The sequence below is a fragment of the Rana temporaria genome, chromosome 9, assembly GCF_905171775.1.
Source record: "Rana temporaria chromosome 9, aRanTem1.1, whole genome shotgun sequence".
In the NCBI taxonomy this organism is placed as follows: Eukaryota; Metazoa; Chordata; class Amphibia; order Anura; family Ranidae; genus Rana; species Rana temporaria.
The window spans coordinates 28803262-28820834 of NC_053497.1; positions in this window are offsets into that span (position 1 = coordinate 28803262).

Below are 17573 nucleotides of genomic sequence, written 5' to 3' on the forward strand. Positions count from 1 at the left end.
AGTCAATGGAAACTTGAGGTGGCCGCGTCCTGGTCTGCTAGCGTGCGTTCCACCGCTAGCTGTCCATCCAGTGAGACCGGAAGTGTGTGGCTGTGCGTGCGTGCGTGTCCGGATACCGCCTCGACGTCACGTTTCAGTTAAACCGTCATCACTGGTTGATGGACAGCTAGCGGTGGAACGCGCGCTAGCAGACCAGGACGCGGCCACCTCTAATCTTCGTCTAATATCCCTACAAAACCCATAGCCTCAGTGCCGGGACAAAGGCACCAGCAACATTAAGAGGCCATTTGGCACTTGTATTTTATTTTCATTTATTAAATGGTTTTACGCTATGGTGGCATCTCCTCTCATTTTTTTTGGTACACCATCTGCTGCAATTGCTGATACTGGAACCCATGAGAGCCTGCTGATTTATATTACTACTAAGCCTTATTGACCACATTTTAATTAATCTGGTCAACATCATGTTTTAAGGAGCCATCCATTATTACTTTGGTGACCTATAGGTGAAGGCGGACCACTCCCTTCTCGCACTTTGTTTGAAGATCTACAAGCACGTGCATTTGCACTTTATCTCTGCAATCTGGGATTGCACTATTTATATTTGTATTTGCACTTGGACTTGATCCAATCTTGGAACGTTGCACTCATCGTGCGTTTTTTTTTTTTGTTTTTTTTTTACTTTTTATTTCACATCATCTGGGCACTATTGCATTTAAAGATATATTACCATCATCTGTATTTTATTCACTTATATTTGAGTACACGGTCTGATTATATTTGAATATATGGTCTGATATAGATCACTTGAATAGTATTGTGACACATTATCCATTATATTAATTTTAGCGCCCCTCACTTCTATTGCACAATTACATAAGTCAGTCATCTGATTTCTTTTGGGAGCAGCTTCACTCAGTCACTTGGTATATCAAGTTTACAATTAGTGTATATTAATTTGGCGCAAGTTTTCTATTTCTTGAATAAGTGATAAGTGTTTATTGATTGCTTTGCGCAAAAGTTATAGCGTCTAAAAAATAGGGGATAGTTTTATGGCATTTTTATTAATATTTTATTTTTTACTAGTAATGGCGGTGATCAGCAATTTTTATCGTGACTGCGACATTGTGGTGGACACATCGGACACTTTTGGAGCTATTTTGAGACCATTGTAATTTTTACAGCGATCAGTGCTATAAATATGCACTTATTACTGTGTAAATGTGACTGGCAGTGAAGGGGTTAACCAGGAGGGGGCTCTGAAGGGGTTAAGTGTGTCCTAGGGATGTGTTCTAACTGTTAGGGGGATGGGCTGTGTGTGACACGACACTGATCACCGCTCCCGATTACAGGAAGCTGTGAACAGTGTCCTCTCACTAGGAAAAATGGGGAAATGCTTGTTTACATCAGCATATCCCCGTTTTTCCTCTCCGTTAGATGATCGCGGGTATCCCTACGGACATGGAGTCCATGGGACCTGCAGTCGGACTCATGGAGTTTGCGGCGAGCACGCAAAGGGGACATACAGGTACGTCCCAGCCGTGCCATTGTGAGTGAGTGAGTGAGTGAGTAACTTGTATAGCGCTACAAATGCGAACTAAATCGCCTCAAGGCGCTGTATCCAATGCCGTCGTCCAGCCGTGCTTCAGAATAGATGTGTCTTAAGTTTTTTTCTGAAGGCCCAATGGTTCACTTCCATCCGAATGTCTGTAGGTAGAGCGTTCCATAGCCGTGGTCCTTGGACTGCGAATCTTCATTCTCCTTAAAGGGGAGTTCCAGCCAATATTTATGTTTATTAAAGGTCAGCAGCTACAAAAAGTGTAGCTGCTGGCTTTTAATAAACAGACACTTACCTGCTCCAGCGTTCCAGCGACGCACCGGCCGGGGCTCCGCTCCTCTCCCCCCTCCCCGGCTGGCATCTTCATTGTCACTGTGGGCACCCGGCCGTGACAGCTTTCGGCTTCACGGCCGGGCACCCACTGCGCATGCGCGAGCGGCCCGGCCCTGCGCTGATTGATTGTACAGGCGATCGCCTAGGACCTGTCACGTGTCCTAGGCGATCGCCTACAGGGAGGGGCTGCCAAAAGGCGATTAAGCTTAATCGCCTTTGCAGCCCCCCGGCGGAAGGAGGAAGTGGGACAGGAAGTCCCCTTCTCCTGAAGCCCCCACTCCCCTCCCCAAAAAAATTACATGCCAAATGTGGCATGTAAGGGGGTGAGGAGTGGGATAAGCGGAAGTTCCATTTTTGGGTGGAACTCCGCTTTAAGATTTGTAGCGGGACTTGGGGATGTGGAGGAGGTTCTGATTAGTCGATCGTAGGGCCCGATTTGGGGTGTAGTGTTATTTTCTCGCATAAGTATTGCGGCGCGTTTCCGCGCCACATATGTATTGCAGCGCGTATTGTACTAACGTATATAGTCGTGCGCTGGTCGGCAAGTGGTTAATATACTTTCTACAAGGTATTTGTAACAATACAGTAACAAGGGCTCAATTTCCAGTTACTTTGTAAACCTCCGCTGGAAAAAAAAAAAAAAACGAGACAAGGATGATGGTAAAAGAACTCCCAGGTTCCAACCTATAATGGTAATCTCTCTGAGGCATTGATGGATGGGCTTCAGCTAAATTTTGTTAACCCCGTCAGCAGGTCAAGTTTACGATGAATTGGGACCCTGGGCAAGAATCATACTAAGATCCTCCTGGCTGAAATACCTCAGGCTTTCTGACATGATCAAATATAATCTTCTCCTTTTGTGTCTTTTTACCTTTCTGATATAAATCACCTCATAGTTAAACAGATAATTTTCAAGAGTTCATTGAGATGTTAAAGCGGGGGTTCACCCTTAGAGGGCACTTTTCCCCCTTAGATTCCTGCTCGTTATTACTAGGGGAATCGGCTATTTATTTTAAAATATGTGCAGTACTTACCCGTTTACGAGACGCATCCTCTCCGTCGCTTCCGGGTATGGGCTTCGGGAATGGGCGTTCCTTCTTGATTGACAGGTTTCCGAGAGGCTTCCGACGGTCGCATCCATCGCGTCACGATTTTCCGAAAGAAGCCGAACGTCGGTGCGCAGGCGCAGTATAGAGCCGCACCGACGTTCGGCTTCTTTCGGCTACGAGTGACGCGATGGATGCGACCGTCGGAAGCCTCTCGGAAGAATGTCAATCAAGAAGGAACGCCCGCTCCCGAAGACCCATACCCGGAAGCGACGGAAGAAGATGCAGCTCGAAAACGGGTAAGTACTGCACATATTTTAATATAAATAGCCGATTCCCCTAGACCGAACGAGCAGGAAGCTAAGGGGAGATTTTTTTTTTTTTTTTTAAATGGGTGAACTCCCGCTTTAAGTAGTGGGGTACACTGGGCTATGCTGGAGTATAGGATACTTACATTACAGTATTATAGTGTAACATAAAGTAGATTTTATGCCAATGTATAAATAAATCTAGGCCCAGAAAGATATACTGCCAAATTATTAGAGGTAGAATTATAGACGTTTTACATGGCTAATAATCAGTGTCATGTCATCTGAACAACAATGTTGTCATACAAGTAACAGCTATGATTAGTGTTATGTTACCAGTTACAAAGAGGTACCATAATTTAAGACTAAGCAGCAGTATCCCCAAGTTACCAGAGACAGCAAAGCCACTTTGACAGGGACAGTGTGACTATTCATTATCACAAAGCACTTTTGTTACTACTTATGTTACTATATTTCAGAAAGTGCTTTGTAAAATATGCTCATTGATTGCCGAGAATGATCTGGCATGCACACGCATTCTGAATGTCCTTATGTGCCACCAAAGCCTAGCAGATCAATTGAAAATATATTTGGCTTAGATAAATATTCTTATTTATGTCAATGGTGAAATATGTTTCATTGCTTTAGAGATGGGTATGTAAGAAACACTACTTGATAAGAAAAAATTAAAGTTCCTTTGTCCTATTATATAGAAAAGTGGGATATTGTGGGGACAATATGGACTTTCGTGGTACGGTATGAATTAAGTCAATTTACAAAAATATAAATTTATTTTACAAAATCATATGTAATAAAATCAGCCTTAAATACATAGTGGTAGATCCACAGACAAAGTACGCCGGCGTATCTACTGATACGCCGGCGTACTTTCAAATTACCCGCGTCGTATCTTTAGTTTAAATCCTCAAACCAAGATACGACACCTTCTGGGTAAGATCCGACAGGCGTACGGCTTCGTACGCCTTCAGATCGTAGATGCAATACTTCAGCGCCCGCTGGGTGGAGTTCTCGTCGTTTTCCGCGTTGGGTATGCAAATTAGCTTTTTCCGTCGATCCACGAACGTACGTGCGGCCATCGCATTTTCTTACGTTGTCTGTAGTCGGCTTTTTTCCGGCGTATAGTTAAAGCTGGTATTTTGCGGCGTATAGAAAGACTTGCCATGTTAAGTATGGCCGTCGTCCCCGCGTCGAAATTTGAATTTTTTTGATTTTTTGCGTAAGTCGTCCGTGAATATGAATGGACGTAACTCACGTCTAAGTTAAAAAAAATGACGTCCTAGCGACTCCATTTAGCGCAATGCACGTCGGGAAATTTCGGGGCGACGCATGCGCAGTTCATTCGGCGCGGGGACGCGCTTCATTTAAATGAAACCCGCCCCCTAATCGACGATTTGAATTCCGCCGCCAGAAATACACTACGCCGCCGTAACTTACGGCGCAAAATCGTTGAGGATTTAAAATAACGCCAGGTAAGGTACGGCGGCGTAGTGTATCTCTGATACACTGCGCTGATGTATTTCTTTGTGGATCTACCCCATAGATCCTAGACATTGGATGCTGCTATATGTGGAACATCCATTTACTGTATCTGACATACAAGGGACATTAGATATAGATGGTCAATCTGCACTGGATGTACAGATACTAATATTTCCGTTGTACACTCAACATGTTTCGGGGTTACCCCCTTCTTCAGGAGTATAAGTCAGAAAAAGATCTACAAAAAAGCATATGAATCAGATATTCGATAATAACATCAAAATATATACATAACTAGGGGAGCTGCGGTGGCTCAACGCCGCTGACAAGCCATTCACCTCTGCAGCTAGGGGTTCGGATCCCGGTCTCGGCTACATGTGAATTGAGTTTGGTGGTCTCAGCCCGGCTCCCGGTGGGTGTGCTATGCGAGGTAAGCCTGCGCTTAGTACGCCCACCCCCTCCCACATAAACCACCACACTTACACGCACTCGAAATTGGGTTAACATGCACGCACTTTGACCACGCGGTCTCTAAAAAGAGAGGCAAAGGACTAACGGGGCTGGTTGAGCGGGCTAGATCCTCTCACTCCCTTATAGGGAGTCTCTCTGCCCCGTTGGGCTTCAAAGCGGAGCAGGTAGGGCGGGCTGTGTGGGAGGACCCCCTCACACACCCACCATTGCCACCCGGGGATGGAGAAAGGTGGCAGATTGCCTCTGGGGGAGGCCTGCCTACTTCCAACTCCTGCAGTCCAGCTCCTCTCTCGAGTACACGCACAAAATACACTTAAAAAAATAAAAAATAAAAAAAATATATATATACATAACTATTAACCAATCTTCATGGTATATTGTCATGTATTGAAAGTAGAATACTGAGGTATAGACTAATCCCTCTGATAGTGATCCCACAATAGGAATGGATAGGACCCAATGGGCCCTATCCATTTCTATTGTGGGGTCACTATCAGAGGAATTAGTCTATACCTCAGTATTCTACTGAGGTATAGACCCAATGGGTCCTATCCATTCCTATTCTGGGGTCACTATCAGAGGGATTAGTCTATACCTCAGTATTCTAATTTCAATACATGACAATATACCATGAAGATTGGTTAATAGTTATGTATATATTTTGATGTTATTATCGTATATCTGATTCATATGCTTTTTTGTAGATCTTTTTCTGACTTATACTCTTTCCTCTGTATCACATTTGTATTACACAGTGCTGCCAACACACCCCACCACCCACACTGTCCCAGAGTAACACATTTCAGTTCCTGCGGGTCCTGGACACCGATTTTGACCACTGTTCTCCCTCTGTAAGTACCTCTGTGCACAACTCCCATGCTGCTGCTATACAATTAGTCAGTTTTGTGAATGTGTGCTAGGTGCATTATTGTCATATCCTTCACATTTCTCTCTTCTTCATACTCCTCATCACACCCCTCTCCAGCACATATTGCCATCGTTATACCCTCCTGTACACAATGCCTGCAGTGATACCCTTCACATTCCTCCCCTGCACATACTGCCTGTGACCATACCTTTCACATTTCTCTCCTGCATGTACAGTCAACACTGTATCCTGGCCTAGGCCAACAAGGCCCAGGCTTAGGGCAGCACTTTGCGGGGGGGGCAGCACGGAAAGAGTCCCCTCCGGCTTGTGCTACACTGTTAGTGTAACACAAGCTGCTTCTAATTTTGACTCTCCTATCATCCTGGACAACAAACCTTCCTCACTGTGCTATATGTTTTCTGCTGCACCATTGGCATGGTTATATCTTCTTAGTCCTCTCCATAAAATTATCAGAAATTTGTGCTTAAAGTAGAACTATAGGCAACACTTTTTTTTTTTCATTTTGGATAGAGTAAGGGAGGGTTATAGCCCTTGTCAGATTATTTTTTACCATCCCTGTCCCATTGCAGAGATTTTTCTTCACTTCCTGCCCCATAGCCAAACAGGAAGTGAGAGGAAATCTATGCAAATTAAGGGAATCCAATGCCCTCCTCCCCAGGCCTTAAGAACTAGTGTCCCCACTTGAAAATTCAAGTGGGGACGGTACTTAAATAGAAAGGGGTGTGGCCTTGACAGGAAGGAGTGGGTCATATTTAAATTAAAGGGTGCACGAGTTTAGTCAGGCCTAGGGCAGTACAAAACCTAAATACACTACTGCATACAGTGCCTTGAAAAAGTATTCTTTCCCCTTGAAATGTTCCACATTTTGTCATGTTACAACCAAAAACGTAAATGTATTTTGTTGGAATTTTATGTGATAGACCAACACAAAGTGGCACATATTTGTGAAGTGGAAGGAAAATTATTTTAAATTTGTTTTACAAATAAAGATCTGAAAAGTGTGGCGTGCATTTGTATTTAGCCCCCTTTACTCTGATACCCCTAACTAAAATCTAGTGGAACCAATTGCCTTCAGAAGTCACATAATAAATAGAGTCCACCTGTGTGTCATTTAATCTTTGTATAAATACAGCTGTTCTGTGAAGACCTCAGAGATTTGTTAGAGAACCTTAGTTCCACCAAGGAACACACCAGGCAGGTCAGGGCTAAAGTTGTGGAGAAATGTAAAGTAGGGTAAGATTTTAAAAATAATATCCCAAGCTTTGAACATCTCACGGAGCACTTTTCAATCCATCATCCGAAAATGGAAAGGTGCAAACCTACCAAGACATGGCCGTCCACCTAAACTGACAGGCCCGGAAAGGAGAACATTAATCAGAGAAGCACCCATACGGAAGAAAAATATATTTCCAATATATTTATTTTAAAAAATTATATATTTTAAATATATTTACAATATATTGGCCTACGCGAATATATTTTTACATCTATTCCAAAAATGTAAATTAAAATATATTTTCCAAAGGCATATATTTGAAAATATATATTTTTTAATATATTTGACAGATATTTTTGAGCATCTAAAAAAAAATACATTTAAACATATATTTTTAAATATATTTGTAAAGGCATTCCAAAAATATAATTTAAATGCATTTTCCAAAAACATATATTGGAAAATATATTTTTAAAATATATTCTTCAGATTTTTTTATCACAAAAAAAAGTAATTTCAACATATATGTTTACATATATTTGTAAATGCTTCCCAAAAATATAACTGTAATATATTTTCCAAAGGCATATATGTGAAAATATATGTTTGTAAATATATTTTCCAGATATTTTTGAACATATAAAAAAATGCATTTAAACATATATCTTTAAATATACTTGTAAATGCATTCCAAAAATATAATTTAAATGTATTTTCCAAAGATATATATTAGAAAATATATTTTTAAAATATGTTTTTCTGAAAAAATGTAATGTCTATCAAAGACATTTCAACATATATTTTTTCTGATATTTTTGTAACTATGACATAGATAACATTCTGAATACATTTATAAGAGACCCACTCCCATTTTAAAATGGTTTGTTTTACTCTTTTAAAATAAAAGGACAAAATAAAAACCAAAAGATTCAAATAAAATATTAAATTTTTTATAAGATTTTAAGCACATGATCCATTTAATACAAAGCAGATAAACCTCTCGCATCCACAAGTCATTCTGAATTGAGAACGCTTGTCGTCGGACCAGCAAGTCCAGTTAGCTTGATTTATTGATTGACCTGAATGAATGAGAACCTTCAGACATGCACCTCCACAGTCCAAGGATCTTGTCTGCTTACAGGGTACCGAGAGAAACTTTGGATATAAATCTTCAATGTTCTGTTTAATCCATGAATCAGAAGTTACACTATTATTACCAAACTCGCTCATCAGTTTCTTTATGGTCCTTGCTTTGTGCACTGGTGGGGAGTCATGTTGGAACAGGAAGGAGCCGTCTCCAAACTGTTCGCACAAAGTTGGGGGCATGAAATTGTCCAAAATGTCTTGGTATGCTGACGCTTTAAGAGTTCCCTTCACTGGAACTAAGGAGCCAAGCCTAACCCCTGAAAAACAACCCCACACCATAATCCCCCCCCCCCCACACCACCATAATCCCCCCTCACCCTAATCCCCCCTCCACCAAATGATTTGGACCAGTGCACAAAGCAAGGTCCACAAAGACATGGAAATCATCAGTAGCCAAAAGCTACTTTACCACTCTTATGCAGATGACACACAACTGTACTTTCGCATCTGCAACAAAAAGGATCATCATCTCGGGTTAGAGAAATCCCTCTCTTTGATAGAAAACTGGATGACAAAGAGTTATCTTAAACTCAATGGATCGAAAACAGAACTTCTCCTGTTTCACGCCAATCGTAAGAATCAACTTACAACAACCTGGACACCCCCGCCCATTCTGGGCCAAATCATCACCCCTAGCACCAAAGTCAAAAGTCTCGGAGTCATCTTCGACACCCACATGACAATGGATGCACAAATAGGGTCAGTAGTCAGCGGATCTCACCATCTGCTGCGCCTACTACGCAGACTTATTCCATTTATTCCCAAAGAGGACATAGCAGTCGTGGTGGGAACAATTGTCAACTCCAGACTGGACTGTGCAAATGCCCTCTACCTTGGACTCCCAAAGTACCAAATCTCTCGTCTGCAAGTCGTTCAAAATACGGCTGCTAGACTAGTGACTGGGAAAAAACCATGGGAACCAATCTCACCTTCACTCATGAGATCCCTTCATCGGTTGCCAGTAAAAGACAGAATTACTTTTAAAGCACTCTGCCTGACGCATAAGTGCATTCGGGGAAACGCCCCCCAATATCTATGCGAAAAACTAAAAGCTCACAACTCCAATCGCGTTCTGCGATCCACCAATCAAAATCTACTCCAAATACCCAAAGCCAGATACAAGTCCAAGGGGGAACGAAGATTTGCGCTCCAGGGCCCCAGACTATGGAACGCTTTACCAACCAGCATTCAGTTGGAGGAGAATCACTTGACCTTTAGGAGAAAGATCAAAACCCATGTCTTTTGAGTTCAAAGGAGAAATGGACAAACGAGCGCCCAGAGGCGATTTAGTTCGCATGTGTAGCGCTATATAAGTTTTTCACTCACTCAGAGTCCTGACCTCAACCTGATAGAACACCTTTGGGATGAATTTGTGTGGAGACTATGAGCCAGGCCTTCTCATCCAACATCATTGCCTGACCTCACAAATGTGCTTCTGGAAGAATGGTCAAACATTCCCATAGGACAGCCTTCCCAGAGGAATTGAAGCTGTTATAGACTGGGATGCCATTAAAGTTCATGTGCGTGTAAAGGCAGGTGTCCTAATACTTTTGGCAATATAGTATATATAGTATATATACTGTATATTATTTTTATACTAAGTCCAGTCCATTGTTTGGACTTAGTACCGGCCGAAGGGTAATTCCAGCAGCCAATTGAAAGGAATTGGGATATTAAAGTTCTCCCCCAGCACAAAATTAATAGTCAGCAGCTACACAAAGGGGGTTATTTACTAAAGGCAAATCCACTTTGCACTACAAGTGCAAACTACAAATGCAAAGTGCACTTGAAATTGCAAGGAAAGTGCACTTGGAAGTGCAGTCGCTGTAGATCCGAGGGGGGCAAGGAAAATAAAAAAACAGCATTTTAGCTTGCACATGATTGGATGATAAAATCAGCAGAGCTTCCCCTCATTTCAGATCTACCCCTCAGATTTACAGCGCCTGCACTTACAAGTGCACTTTCAGTGCAATTTCAAGTGCACTTTGCACTTGTAGTTTGCACTTGTAGTGCAAAGTGAATTTGCCTTTAGTAAATAACCCCCATACTGTACACATACTGCAGCTGCTGACTTAATATTAGGACACTTACCTGTCCTGGAATCCGGCGATGTTGGTACCCCAGCCAATGTTTCCATTGGCTCTCGGGTGCTGCTGCCGCCATTCCCATTCACACCACATGCAGTCCAATGCGTATTTTTTTCTGCATGGAAAGTAGGTTATATGGTTTTCAATGGCATAATTCACACCAGTGCTTGCAGTTCCAAAAAAAAAGTAGAGCATGCTGCATTTTTCCTGCACTGGACTGTACTGGAACACTGTAAAGCACATCAAAAACGCACTAGAATGCACTGGAACACACATGTCCTTATCTAAGGTTAAGAAAAAAAGAGGAGGAAAATGCACTGGAATGCTTTAAAAACACACCAAACATGCCCTGGAATGCAGCAAAAACACGCATGCAGAAAAGCATCGGAAACGCATCCGCCGCAGCAAGATCTCTCGGAAGTGGGGACAGGTACCTGTCAAAAACAGGAACCTGCTCCCCTCCCCCGAAAGGTGGCAAATGTGGCAAAGTAGGGGGGGCAAATAAGTGGAGCTTCCACTTTTGGGTGGAACTCCGCTTTAAATGTCATATCCCTGCCCAAGCTGCACTGTTGTCATGTGCCAATACTAGGCTGGGCTGGAAGATAAATATGTAAGTGATGAGAGCTGCATTGTTGTGTGTATACAGTATATACAGTATGTGTGTGTATATATGTGTGTGTGTGTGTGTATGTATATATATATATATTGTACAGGACGCCATGGCTGGGTCCTGGAAGGACGTTATATTTCCCCTCTGTTTGGACTGTGGTGCCTTTAAGGGAATGGAAAGGGTTAACGCACCTGTGTAAGGAAGTAGTTTAAAGCAGACAGGAAGTGCAGGTGAGAGAGAAGGAGTGTAGGAGAGTCTATGCATGGTGAATGGTGGACAAGGAAAGCTGTGGAAGCTATGAAAAGCTGTGAAAGGACTTGGCAGTGTCCTGCCTAAAAACCTGCTACTGAAGGACTTACCTGGAAGGACTGTTTAACTGCGATAGCAGTTCTGAGCTGTACAAGTCGGTGAGACTGTTATTTCTTTTGTTTTTGCTGCTGGAAGCCATTTAAGTTTAATAAACCATAGTTTTGATTTAAGAAGCCTGTGTCCTGCGATCAAGCTGGTCCCCCAAACATTACACTGGTGCTCGAATGCGGGCAGGACTGAATAACAGGCATAAGAAGAAAAAAAAAAAAAAAACGTTTTTTTTTCTGTTGCATTGGACTTTATATTGAACTAACATTTAAAGGGACAGTACATTGAATTTATGTCCTGGGTTAAAGCTGCACAAACATTGAAAGTTGAAGCAATGGAGGAGCTAATTAAACAGCTGACCCTGGCTAACATACAAGCGCAAACTTACCACAAAGAGGCGCTGGCTCTGCAGCAAGAAAATACTCGCCTGTTGGTGGCCCAGTTAGCAGCCCAGCAAGCAGCCCAGCAAGGGGTTATGCAGGCTCAGGTGACTGCCTTAAAGGAAGCGGTGCAACAGCTGTCTCAGGTTCAGGAGCCAGCGGCTGTTGCCCCTGGCAACCAGGTGACTGTGAGGGCAAGCCATTTTCTACAGAAGTTGTCCCTGAGCGATGATGTAGAGGCATTTCTTGCTACGTTTGAGAGGACAGCGGAGAGAGAAGGATGGTCTCAGGACCAATGGGCCGGCCTCATTGCTCCTTTTCTCACTGGAGATCCTCAAAAAGCCTACTTTGACCTGCCACCAGATGATGCTAAAGACTATCAAAAGCTAAAGGCAGAAATTCTGGCTCGTCTGGGGGTGACTACGGCCGTTCGGGCCCAACGTGTACACCAATGGAAATATCGTCCAGATCGGCCACCCCGGTCTCAAATGCATGACCTGGTGCAACTAGTAAAAAAATGGCTGCAGCCTGAGGTGTTGTCTGGCCCCCAAATTGTGGAGCGGGTCGTGCTGGACCGATACCTGAGGTCCCTGCCAGATGACCTCCAACGGTGGGTCAGCCATGGAGACCCCAAAACAGCAAACCTCCTTGTTGAGATGGTGGAACGATATACAGTGGTGGAGGACCTGCTCGGACCTACCAAGCGCATAGGGCCTAGTCTGCCACGGCCTGTCCGACCAACTGCTGCCCTTCGAAAGGATGTTCCAAGGAGCCCTGGGACAAACACCCCGGAAGGCCAAGAGACACTCCCGGTACCTTCGCAGCGTTCTGTTCCTGTTCGGAGAGGAGGGGATGTACAATGTTGGCGATGTCATTCCTGGGGTCATACCCGGGCACACTGCCCACTGCAAGAGGAGCCCATGGAATGCGGGGTTCTTCGGAGGGGGTCTTTTTGTGCCCACAAAGTGTGCACCACACACCTCGACCTGGATGAGGAAAAGTTTGAGTGTGAAGTCCAAGTGAACCACCTCCCTGCCCGGGCTTTGTTGGACTCTGGAAGCATGGTAACCCTGGTTCATCCTAGAGTGATTGGGAAGATCGGTCCGGTAAGAAAAACTTTACGGGTGGTATGCATTCACGGGGACACTAGAGAGTACCCGCTCATCACGTTGTCTATCTCCTCAGCATGTGGCACTGTTACTCAAGAGGTGGGGGTGATAAAGAACTTGGTGCATGATGTTATAATAGGACGAGACTGTCCATTGTTTACAAAACTGTGGGAACAAGGAGAACAGTTCAGAGACTGGGGAGAAACTAGCCCCCCTGTTCCTGCTGCTGAGAGGGATAACCCTGAACTGCCAAACGTTAATGTGGACCCAGATGGGGAAAATGCTAATGATTGGGTTAATGGTGATGAAAGTAGTGTTGATACTATTGAGGATGTCAAGATATGTGGTCCACAGACCTACCAAAACACTAAGGGGGAGGAGCCTTTCCCACTTCAGGTAATGCTGGGGGAAGAGGATGAGGAAGTGGCCTCTACCCCTGCGCTGCCGGATTTGGGTGTTCCCCATGGGGCATTTGGGACTGCTCAGATGCAGGACCCCACTTTGGCCCATGCACGGGAACAAGTGGTAGTAGTAAATGGGGTTCCCCAAGAGCCAGGTGCGAATGAGAGGTGGCCACACTTTGCAATATATAATGAATTGCTGTATCGGGTTACCAAGGAGAGAGAAAATGTGGTAGAGCAATTGTTGGTACCCCAACAATATAGACGAAAGGTTCTGGACCTGGCCCATAACGATGTGTTAGGGGGACACCTGGGAGTTGAAAAAACGGAGGCACGGATCACCGACCGGTTTTACTGGCCAGGTCTGAAAGCAGAGGTAAAGAGATACTGTGCCTCTTGTCCGACCTGTCAGTTGACCGCTCCGGTGACTCATTTTCGGAGCCCTTTGGTCCCTCTGCCCATAATTGAGGTCCCATTCGAGAGGATAGCCATGGATATAGTGGGTCCCTTGGTAAAGTCAGCTCGAGGTCACTCCTACATATTGGTGATTCTTGACTATGCCACCCGATATCCTGAGGCGCTACCCCTGCGGAATACCTCCTCAAAGGCCATTGCCCGGGAATTATTCCAGATGTTTACACGGACTGGTTTCCCCAAGGAAATACTCACAGACCAGGGTACCCCGTTTATGTCAAGGGTTATGGCCGATGTGTGTAAGCTGTTCCGGATTAAACAGCTACGCACATCGGTCTACCATCCCCAAACGGACGGGTTGGTGGAACGCTTTAATAAGACCCTTAAATCTATGCTCAAGAAAGTGGTACAAAGGGATGGGAAAGATTGGGACTGCCTGTTACCAGCTCTCCTGTTTGCTATCCGGGAAGTGCCCCAGGCCTCCACGGGTTTTTCGCCCTTTGAGTTGGTATATGGGCGGAGACCTCGCGGACTTCTTGACGTGGTTAAAGAGGAGTGGGAAAGTGAACCTGTTCAGCATAAGAGTGTCCTGGAATATGTCTCCCAAATGCAGGAAAGGATCCAAACCGTGATGCCGCTAGTCAAAGCGCATTTGCAAAAAGCCCAGGAGGCTCAACGACGGGTCTATAACAGGGCTGCTAAAATAAGGCACTTCCAAGTGGGGGATCGAGTAGCGGTGCTAATTCCCACTGTGGAAAGTAAGTTCTTAGCCAGGTGGCAAGGACCCTTTGAAGTTGTGGAAAAAGTGGGAGAGGTCAATTATAGAGTCCACCAGCCAGGCAAGAGGAAACCGTATCAGATATATCATGTCAACTTGTTAAAGCCCTGGACAGACAGGGAACCGGTGACCTCCCTGGCTAGTGCAAGGCTTGAGCCACAGGTTGGGGTGGAGAGTGTCCAAGTAGCAAATACCCTATCTAAATACCAAAGTCAGCAGGCAAAGGAGTTCTTGCAGAGAAATAAAGAGAAGTTTTCAGACTTGCCGGGGCTAACTAGTATCATAGAGCATGATATTATCACGGAACCTGGAGTCAAAGTTTTTGTCAGGCCCTACCGCATCCCAGAGGCTCAAAGGAAGGCCGTTTCAGAGGAAGTAAAGAAGATGCTGGACCTGGAGATCATTGAGGAATCGCAGAGTGAGTGGTCGAGCCCGATTGTGTTGGTACCAAAGCCCAACGGGACTCTGCGATTCTGCAATGATTTCCGGAAGCTTAATGAAGTTTCACGGTTTGATGCCTACCCCATGCCCCGGGTAGATGAACTTATTGAGAGACTAGGTCCAGCTAGGTATATCACAACATTAGACCTTACCAAGGGGTATTGGCAAATCCCATTAACTAAGGCTGCTAAAAAGAAAACTGCTTTTTCTACTCCAGAGGGGAGTTTTCAGTACAAAAGAATGCCTTTTGGACTGCAAACTGCTCCAGCCACGTTCCAGCGAGCAATGGATAGGATTTTACGACCTCATCGGGAGTATGCCTCAGTGTACTTGGACGACATAGTCATTTTTAGCAGAGACTGGGAGTCACACTTGCCCAAAGTCCAGGCAGTACTGGACTCTCTCTGGAAAGAGGGGTTTACAATAAACCCTGAAAAATGTGCTTTGGGAATGGAGGAGGTGAAATACCTGGGCTATATTGTGGGTAGAGGGGTGGTGAAACCTCAGGTCAGCAAGGTAGAGGCTATAAAGAGTTGGCCCCGCCCCCTCACAAAAAAGCAGGTACGTGCATTCCTGGGCATGGTGGGATACTACAGGAGGTTCGTACCCAACTTTGCCACATTGGCGGCTCCATTGACCGATCTGACTAAGGGTCGGAAATCGGTCATGGTGGAGTGGAATGCAGACGCTGAGAAGGCTTTTTTGGTGCTCAAGTCAGCACTGTGCCAACACCCTGTCTTGATAGCGCCCATTTTTTCAGAAGAGTTTGTTGTCCAAACTGATGCTTCCGATGTAGGATTGGGAGCTGTGTTGTCACAGGTTGTTTGTGGTGAGGAACACCCAGTAGTCTTCCTCAGTAGAAAGTTGACACCAGCGGAGAAAAACTACGCTATTATTGAAAGAGAGTGTCTGGCCATTAAGTGGGCTCTGGATTCCCTCAGGTATTACCTCTTGGGGAGGAAGTTTAGGCTCATTTCTGATCATGCCCCTTTAACATGGATGAGGCAGGGTAAAGGGACTAATGCCAGGATTACACGTTGGTTCCTGGCGCTCCAAGAATTTAAGTTTTTAGTGGAGCATAGGCCCGGGAGACTGCATCAAAATGAAGATGCCCTCTCCCGAGTCCATTGTTTGAGCTCCACTGTTGCCTCCACCTCCTTGGCGTTGGGGCACAGGGGGGGGATATGTACAGGACGCCATGGCTGGGTCCTGGAAGGACGTTATATTTCCCCTCTGTTTGGACTGTGGTGCCTTTAAGGGAATGGAAAGGGTTAACGCACCTGTGTAAGGAAGTAGTTTAAAGCAGACAGGAAGTGCAGGTGAGAGAGAAGGAGTGTAGGAGAGTCTATGCATGGTGAATGGTGGACAAGGAAAGCTGTGGAAGCTATGAAAAGCTGTGAAAGGACTTGGCAGTGTCCTGCCTAAAAACCTGCTACTGAAGGACTTACCTGGAAGGACTGTTTAACTGCGATAGCAGTTCTGAGCTGTACAAGTCGGTGAGACTGTTATTTCTTTTGTTTTTGCTGCTGGAAGCCATTTAAGTTTAATAAACCATAGTTTTGATTTAAGAAGCCTGTGTCCTGCGATCAAGCTGGTCCCCCAAACATTACAATATATATATATATATATATATATATATATATATATATATATATATATATATATATATATATATACAAACATACACACACATACACATAGAGTATATCTGATATGTATATATATATATATACAAACACACACATACAGTATAGCAGAATGAAGATACAGTGTGTATATAGAATGCCTCTCCCATCAATCTTCTAATATGTAAATCCTGCCCTGGGAAAAACTCTTCAAACAGAGAGACTTCAATCATAAGACAGGAAGTGAGCAGTGGGAACCAGAGGGGTGAACTTTCACCTCTCACTTCCTGTTTCTGGTAAGGCCTAGTCTGAAAAGGAAAGCATGGCGAAGACACTCTCTGTATTCTCCTGGATGAAAGGTACAGTATGTCTTCTATCAAATAATATTAGAATTGTGAAAGTTTGGTGCATGAGTTAAGTTTTATTTGTCTGTTTCCTGCTGAATAGTTCTCATTCTGTGTGCATTCACTTTCCCAGTTACCATACAGCATGTGCACAGTAATGTAATATTACAGAGCTCCTCTTCCACAGCATGTCACCGTGCTGCATATAATATGTATGGCTTCCATGTTATATCCATTAACTGTGTAGCATACTTTCAGTGCACATTGCTGCATATAATATTATACGGCTTCCATTCTATATCCACTCATCATGCAGCATAATGTCAGGGCACAGTGCTACCAATGTTTTATGTCTCCCTCCCCTTTTGCATATTATTATCTGCCCTGCTACTAGGTGCCAACAGATATGGATTTTTCCATACAGATACCAATTATGGGCCACCTTTCAGGCCGATAACAATATGAGGTACTGATATTCTGTTTACATCCAGCTGCCCCAGAAGTAGCCTGATATCAGTTGACACCTAGGCCTTTTTTTGTATTCTAACAGCCACTGGCCA